Genomic DNA, 7,952 nt, shown 5'->3' on the forward strand with positions numbered 1-7,952 from the left:
AAGCCGGTAGCCGGAGAGCAGAGCGGGTTATCCTGAGAAGAACAACCTTAGCTGTTGCGCGGCTCGGTTTTTAGACTCACCGGTCTCGGCACCGTCTGAGGGGAGTGGCAGCGGCGTGCACAAAGCCCGCGCCATCATCATCATCATCACCCTGAATACGCCCACAGCAGGGCAAAGGCAACTGCCATTTCTCTCCAATTAACCCTGTCCTTTGCCAGCTGCGCACACCGTATCTCCGCACGCGCCACATTGCTCCAATGCGGTCGTGCTCTGTGTGAGAGAAGGGTATTAGGACCAAAAGCCAATGACGCAATGACGCAGGAGCCCTTCTCTGTGAGAGAAGGGCTTCTGACATTTCGCCGCCATCGAAATGCGACCGCCTCGGCGGGGATCGAACCGGCGTCTTTCTGTTCAGCAGCCAAGCATCTACTGATCCACCGCGGCGGCTCGTACGTGATATGTCATTCAGTTTAATCTATTCCTGCCTTACCGGAGCTATGACATCAATTTACATTTGGTGTAGGGGCCTGTATGAGTTGTCCCATTTTGAACATATGTGTTTTCCTACGGGAGGTTCGTTGTTAGTTGAAATTATACAGCGACTGCGTTCTACACGCCTGCGGTTGGTGTGGTATTTCTCGCAGCTGGCACGCAATTAATGGTGGCAAACGGCGCAGAGGACGAAATGCAATAAAAAAAGGAGTAGGCAGGTGTGTCTATTACTGCGCATGTAGCAAGTGCGCAGTGGCCCCATTTTCTCTGCACAAAAGTTAGGAAGCCGCCGACACTCCATCGTACTTTCTGCAGCTTTGAGCAGCTCGTGTGAACGCAGGATTACTTCTCTTGTTTTCTTGAGCTGTGTCAGGTGAGTTTGATGACCATTGGCTTAATGTGCGTGTAGCCGGTGGAACCCTTTTTACGGGGTGTTTCGTGGAAGATTTTAACTAACTCTCAAAAAGTGGTTTTTTGAGGTCGAAATATCGTTTCTTCAACATTTTATTGGCAATGCTGGTGGATACCAGAAAAACGGTGAATCGCCTCAAGTAGATGGCTAATTAATTTTATTAATAAACTTTATAACTAGTAGAGTTATAGACTTTGTTGGAATTTGAACTTTGTAGCCGGCCGCTAGTCATAGCCATGTCAGTTTCTAGAATTTAGAAAACGCGATCACCTTTTTCGCTCTGGCTCGACAAAATTTGGCTCTTTTGACAAGTTACGCACACTGTAAAGGTTGCTTTGCCTGCGTGGTTTTGGAAATCGCATGTATTCTGGCATAATGTAGCCTGAATTGGTTGAGCCACAGCGCGCCGAGGATAATTGCGTTTTCGAAATCCTAAAAACTAATATGGCTATTGCTAACGATCTTCTACAAATCTCTAATTGCAACCAGTCGCCTATCTGCGATAGTTGAAAAGTTGATTATCAGAAATTAGATAACCAGCTAACTACCTAAAACAAATTCCCCGCATTCCAGTGTCCGCCGACACTGGTGGATACTATGCCCGCAAAGCCGTAATTTCACTCCAAAGCACCTATTTTTGGAAATTATTTTAAGTCTTCCCTGAAACGCCTCGTATGTTACGAGGCATGAAATTTACCTGGTTTGTTAACACGGTTGATCATCTGTTGCTATCAAGGCTATAAAACCAAACTGAAGCTTAGCGTAGAGCTGTTCCAGGCACTGTTTTCGGTGCAGTTATATGTTTAACCGGTGCTAACCACACTTGCCTTTTCTTTAAAGCCTCGCACTTATAACACAGCCTCATAGTTGGTATGCGCGGTCTCCTTGATTACAGTAACAGTCTAAAACGAGAAGGATCTTCAAAGCTTCCGTCACACGTTTATTTTGCTAATACGAGAGCATCATATGGGTATGAGCGCGTCATGAAAAGTGTACGCAAATTTTGTTCGTGCGTTCATGACGTTCTATAAGGATATGTGAAAAAAAGCTTGATTGCATCTCGCTAAATTCCAAATTTTTTTGATGTGGAGTAATTAGTTACTTAAGTAAACGCCAAAAGGGCACTTAGACATCGTGACAGCCATGGACGTAGTTATAGTACTTGGACGTCCGAATAGCCATGGCGTCGATATAGTATGTAGATGTATTGCTATCACAGTGCTCCAATGCGGGTCACCGCAGTGATCTGAAAACAAAAATTAAAAGAAAACATAGGAATAAAAAAGAGCATACTTCAGAGAGAAAAAGAGGACGGGGAAAAGCTGTCGCATTTCCGCTCTTAAGCAGACCTCAGTGCAATCCTGCAATTTTCCTGTATGAGCCGAACTTTTAATTCTTCACAAAATTTGGCTTTTTTTGACTAGTTACGCCCACTGGAAAGCACCTTTTTTTTTTACTCAATTATTCCCCGATAAACTTCGTTGTTTCGGGTTTAGTTTTCTTTTTTTTCGTTATTTCGGGTTATTAAGAATAATGAACCCCATGGGCAGTGTCCGGGGAATAAAAAGTTGTTCGTTGGTACGAGAACTTCGTAAAATCCGGTTTCGTGAGAGCGAGTTTTAACTTCACTCACTCCTCAAATGTCATCGAGCCTCAGTTTTGCTTATACTTAAATAACCGCCCTTAATATTTACAGGAGGAGGCCTAAGTTCGACAATGGACCCCAGCGAGTACACGGAGATCTGTGGAGTTCCCATGATGAACGTTTTCTCCGAAGAGAACGTGCGTTCAGCAATGCAGTATGAACCGCGTGTGAATGACGTCATTATTGCTACATATCCGAAATGTGGAACTACGTGGACTCAGTACATCGTCTCCAACATCCTCACCAGAGTGAACACGCCCCATGAGCCCGGCGAATACATGTTGTTCTCGCCACTAATCGAACTCACTGGAGCCGAAGTTGCCAATCGACTTGAGAGGAAAGGTCCCGTGATCACCCACCTGCCATTCAGCAACATGGTTTTCTCTAAGCAAGCAAAGTACATTTACGTAGCTAGGAACCCATAGGACTGCTGCATTTCCTGCTATTACTTCTTTCTGGGTCTCACTCCCAAAAACTTCAATGACACGTCCTTTGGGACATTTCTCGACATGTTCCTTGCTGGAAAGACTCTATGCGGCGGCTTCTTTGAACATCTCTTGCCTTGGTACAACATGAGGGACGAGCCGAATGTGTTGTTTCTCACATACGAACAGCTGAAAAGAGACACTGGTTTATGGATTCTGAAGATAGCGGATTTTCTGGGTGAAGAGCATGGCAAGGCACTAAGAGAAGACCGGGGCTTTTATGAAAGAGTTGTGCAATCGTCAAGCCTGCAAACTATGAAAGTCATTTTCAGCTACACTCCTAACGAACGAATACTAAGCCTGGGAGAACTTTCGCGAAAGAGGTCGTTAAAGTGTCTTGAATTCTGCCAAACATTCAGCGTCGGAGCGCCTGAAATGCACCAAGGCGCAGCTTTTGTACGGAGCGGAAAAGTGGGGGACTGGAAAAGTCACTTCACACCGGAACAGATAGAAAAGACAAAGGCCTGGATAGAAGAAAAGACGAAAGGATGTGACGTCATGACGCTGTGGAAAGACGTGGATATCCCGCATTGACATCAGCCCAATAGTAACTTTTTTACTGCGCTCAAAAGTCAAGCAGCAGACCTAAGTATGTATTGCTGTACAAAATATCATGAGAAATGCTATCATAAACAGAGCATATAGTCGAATGGGAAACAGGTTTCACAAAAATAAAATGTTTGTTGAGAAATGACGTGTGTTAACATTTGGCGTGTTAACACACGCTTATTTGGCGTGTGTTAGCATTAGAATCGTTCGATGTTTTTCTTGCGCTGACAGTGTGCAGGTTTTTTCTTACTCGCCTCCTGCAGTGTATAACGGCAGATAGCACCTTAAATGAAAAAAAAAAAATAAAATAAAATTATAACTGTGAACGAGTGAGCCTCACTATATTAAAAGTATAAATTCCTGTAAATGTGTTATTACTTTTTGCCGGTTAAAATGTTGAAATCTTATATTTGCAGGACCGAGTCGTTTTTAAGTGATGTCCAAGGCTCATATTCCTATATTTACTGCAGCAATCCGTTGCACTACGGAAGTGTATCATCCTTACTCGAATGCTATATGATGTCTTTGCAAGGTGTGCATCCTCTGACTCTGTCCATTGGCATATCTAATGGACGTCTCCATGGGTTTTTATAGAACGAATGAGTACTGAACGCATGTTCAAAATTATTTCTTCATCTGCAGCTTGCATCCTGCACGCAGGTAACCTTATGCAGCCCAGAACAATAACGGATGGTTTCAGAAACGCAACGATATTTTTCTTCTTTTCCTTCTTGAATGGCAGCTTTAAGAGAATTGTGCGGACGCCTTGCCATTTCCTAAATACTTGACGCTCTATGGGATCATTTGATGTGACTCAGAATGGCAAGCAGCAGCTGTGGCAGCCATTGAGCATGGCCGTAATGACACAAGCAACAATTGTCAGCGATTGGATTGCCGTCAGTAAAAAAAGAAGAAGTAAAGAAAGCGTTAGGGGCAATTTAAAAGGAGAAAACAGCTGGTGAGGATCAGGTTATTAGCAGATATAAAAGTAGTGTAGGGAGATTGTGTTAGAAAAACTGAACACAGTTTATATGCAATGCCGTATTGCCTCGCGCCTAAGCTAATCTTAGAAGAACGCTGACATCATCTTCGTCCATAAGAAAGCGGTAGCGGATGTCAAAAACTTGAAAAAAAAATTAGAGGTCGATCAGCTTAATGCCCGTCCCTTACAAAGTGTTTACTTAGGGAATCACTAAAGGAATGAGGACAACCTTAGACTTAAATTAATCAAATGACCAGGCATGTTTTCGTGAAGGCACTCTGCAAAAGACCGCATTAGCACTATCAGTCAGCTGATTGAGAATTGCGCACATTCTAACCAGCCCCTGTGTACGTACTGCCTTCATAAACTAGGAGAACGCAGTTTCCAATAAGGAAGGGTATCAGGCAGTGAGACTCGATCTCCTCGATGCTATTCGCCCCCTGTTTACAAGAGGTAACCAGAGACCTGGATTGGGGACAGTTTGCGATAAGATTAAATGAAAAGCGCATTAATGTTGGTTGTTCATTATAAACATGAAGACTGTATTTTTGCTGCAAGAGATGAATGCGTTGCAAGCTTGAGGGCGTTTAGGTTGCACTCACTAGTTCGCAGTACTTGAGATAAGAATAAAAAGGTAAGTATGTAAGCAATTTAGGTGGCTTTGATAGTTGCAGTTTAGTTTTATTACTCCTATGAAACCGGCGACTAGAGCAAACTTTGACGTCCGATACTTTGTAATGATCGTGCCAAGACATGTTAGATCTGAAGAGATTGCGTTTCCACGGCCGCAGGCTAGTCTGAAAATGCCTAATATGTTCTGCATCCTGGACATCTGCAAAGTCGTTGCCAAACGCAACCAGGCTGTACGGTTTGCTTCTCTGTATGGTATCTCTGTATGGTAAGGAGAGCCCCTGTCATTAGGGAAGCCGCCAAGGTTTCCGTAAGGAAGACATAAGAGCTCTGCTTAACGATTGAGAAGCAAGTCAAGCTGCCTGCTTACTTTTGGCAAAGACTGCGCATGAGCTGTTTAGAAATGGCAAAATTTATGGTAGAGGCTGGAGTTGCCTAGGTTGCCTTGCAATTGAAAAACGATAACTCTTAATGGTATGAGGAGTTTATTTGTGATGTTTGCAGGTAACAATTTGGTCCCACTTGTTACATGTATTCGATGGGACGTAAATATGCGGTTTACATTTACTTTTTTGTGAGGGAGAACGTGCAAAACTGTACGAGACATCTCTTCAGGCGAGGTTTTACCCCTCACAGTCGAGCCCACTTATGTTGAACCTGGCGGCCACGTGATAAAATTACCTGTAGCCGGAGTACGTATACTAAGCGGACTTCCCATATTACATCCCAAAACACGCTGTATGACAAAATTGGCTTTAATTTCTTTCAAATGTACGTAATGCTATTACTCCCTTATTACAAATCTACTCCACCTTGGGGGATTCCTCTAAACATTTGGTCAAATGCTATTCAGCGTCTCCAATCCAGATGGTACAGAGGCGCTTTCCCTTAGAAATTTTTTTTTAGTCAGTCTACTGTCTATATACTTCTGTCCACAAAATAGCCTATAGGCAATACAAATGCTATAGACAGACTATAGACCATCTATAGATTGATTCCCACGCATATTTAGTAGATAAAACAGGCTATAGACTACGAATACACAAAAAGAAATATCTATAGGAAGGCAGCAGAGTCTTTAAGAAGTCTATAGACTGTCTGTAGACCCCTTTTGTAAGTGTTCGAAGCATTTCCAACGCAGTAATGTGCTCCAAGCCGTGGCCACTCCTGCTAAAATCCCATCTAGAGACGCGAATAATTGATCGCGGTTAAAGCGGCCCCCGCAGCTGAAGGTAGGTAGGCTTCCTTTTCATGGTCTCCATCAGATTCATGGTGACCGGAAAGTGTTCGTACTTTCGGTGCAGGGGCTTCAGCAGCTCGTAGTGGTGCGATGTAGGCGTCATCATCAGCACCAACAGTCATTCTGGGAAATTTCACGTCCGGCCAGCTGTGTGTCTGCGAAGCGCAGGTGTGCTCAGAACGTGCGGAGGCACTATTATCACCTGCATTCCGCGGTACAACATTTCATGGCGTTATTTGACGCGCACAGAAAAGAACGTAACACGCGCTTCTAAAAAGTTATCGAGGTTTAAAGGAGTGGTCGCGCTGCAGTATAACCCTGAATAGAAGCATCATTTGGTATTTATATCTATCTGGTTTTACAATAGTATACCCTTCTAATAGGTATACACCTACGTTTGTCGTGTTTCGCTAATAAGCTCCGGCGTTATCACTTAATGTTTAAATGATTAATTTACTTCTCAATATCCGGGGCTTCTCTGCAGCCCGATCGCGCTTACTCTATCACCAACAAAACAAATTATTCACCGTTGCTTGCCGCCAAATTCAGGTTCCTGAAGTTGTGCAGCTAGTGACTGGTTTTCTAAAAAAAAGGCAGTAAAATACGCCTAACAGATCACTGGAAATAAAATATCGCTTACCATGAATATCAGCACGTAGAAAAAGCAGTGAAACGATTACGCAGTTCTAAAACTGTTGTACTTTATCCTATGCGACTCGTTACGTACAGCTGCGTACAAAAGTAACCTAAGCATGCAGTTTTACTGCAACCCTCTTTACGAGTTGCCGAAATGGAATTACAGAGCTACAAAACGTCGAAGCTTTTTGGTGCTCACCCGTGGGGTGTCTGGTGACAACACAGTGTTTATAAGTGGCTGCTAGGAAGGTATCTGTTCATAAAACCGGCGTCGTCGCTTGGGCGGACGCGGCTTTGAGATGTGCGTCTCTTTTAATTTTCCCTCTCATGTCTTTAAACTTAACTCTGTCTGCACGTGGCAGTGATTGTGGCTCAGCCCGAGCGAGTTGGCAGGCCCGTGCAATTTCCTTTCCACTCTTCCGTCAGTCACAACAACAACAACAACAGCGTAGCGTCCAGCATTTATTTGCGTTCACGTACACAAATCTGCTGCTTGCGTCACGAAGGCAAAGAACAATACGTGTTTCTCCTGCATTTTCAAAAACTATCATTCTGAATTCTCTTTAATGAAAGATAAAGAAAGATGTAGCGATTGTTGGAAATTTCGGTCCTTAAAGAAAATAGTCCAGCCCACTTCGCCTCCGAACAAACGACTGCGGCAATACATAGCTCGCCCCGTTGATTCCAATAGACGGCGAGTCTGTTTATTAAATATTCCCACTGGACGTCAAATCTTAAAACTATGCAGAGTGTACTCTGGGCTTTGAAATAAGCACATTATGCAATTTACATGCTACAGAAAAATTATGGCACCTCAATATGGCGCCAGAGCTGGATGATGTCGGATCCCTCGGTCTTTCGTTTAATCCACTCTTTAGTTT

General features: G+C 43.6%; 1 protein-coding gene and 1 pseudogene across 2 annotated transcripts in view; both read left to right on the plus strand.

The window, feature by feature from the left end:
* Positions 1 to 3,856, plus strand: part of LOC149332012 (sulfotransferase 2A1-like) — a 252,829-nt gene extending 248,973 nt beyond the window's left edge. The window contains exon 3 of the transcript XR_016285130.1: positions 3,822 to 3,856. The gene's annotated coding sequence lies outside the window, so the exon portion shown is untranslated. The remainder of the gene's footprint in view (positions 1 to 3,821) is intronic.
* On the plus strand, positions 736 to 3,719 carry LOC149332030 (sulfotransferase 2A1-like; annotated as a pseudogene). Its single transcript, XR_016284867.1, has 2 exons — positions 736 to 865; positions 2,601 to 3,719. The product of XR_016284867.1 is annotated as a sulfotransferase 2A1-like (transcript).
* Positions 3,857 to 7,952: the final 4,096 nt, after the last annotated feature.

This window comes from Amblyomma mixtum, chromosome 8 (genome assembly GCF_055824585.1).
Source record: "Amblyomma mixtum isolate Tamu chromosome 8, ASM5582458v1, whole genome shotgun sequence".
In the NCBI taxonomy this organism is placed as follows: Eukaryota; Metazoa; Arthropoda; class Arachnida; order Ixodida; family Ixodidae; genus Amblyomma; species Amblyomma mixtum.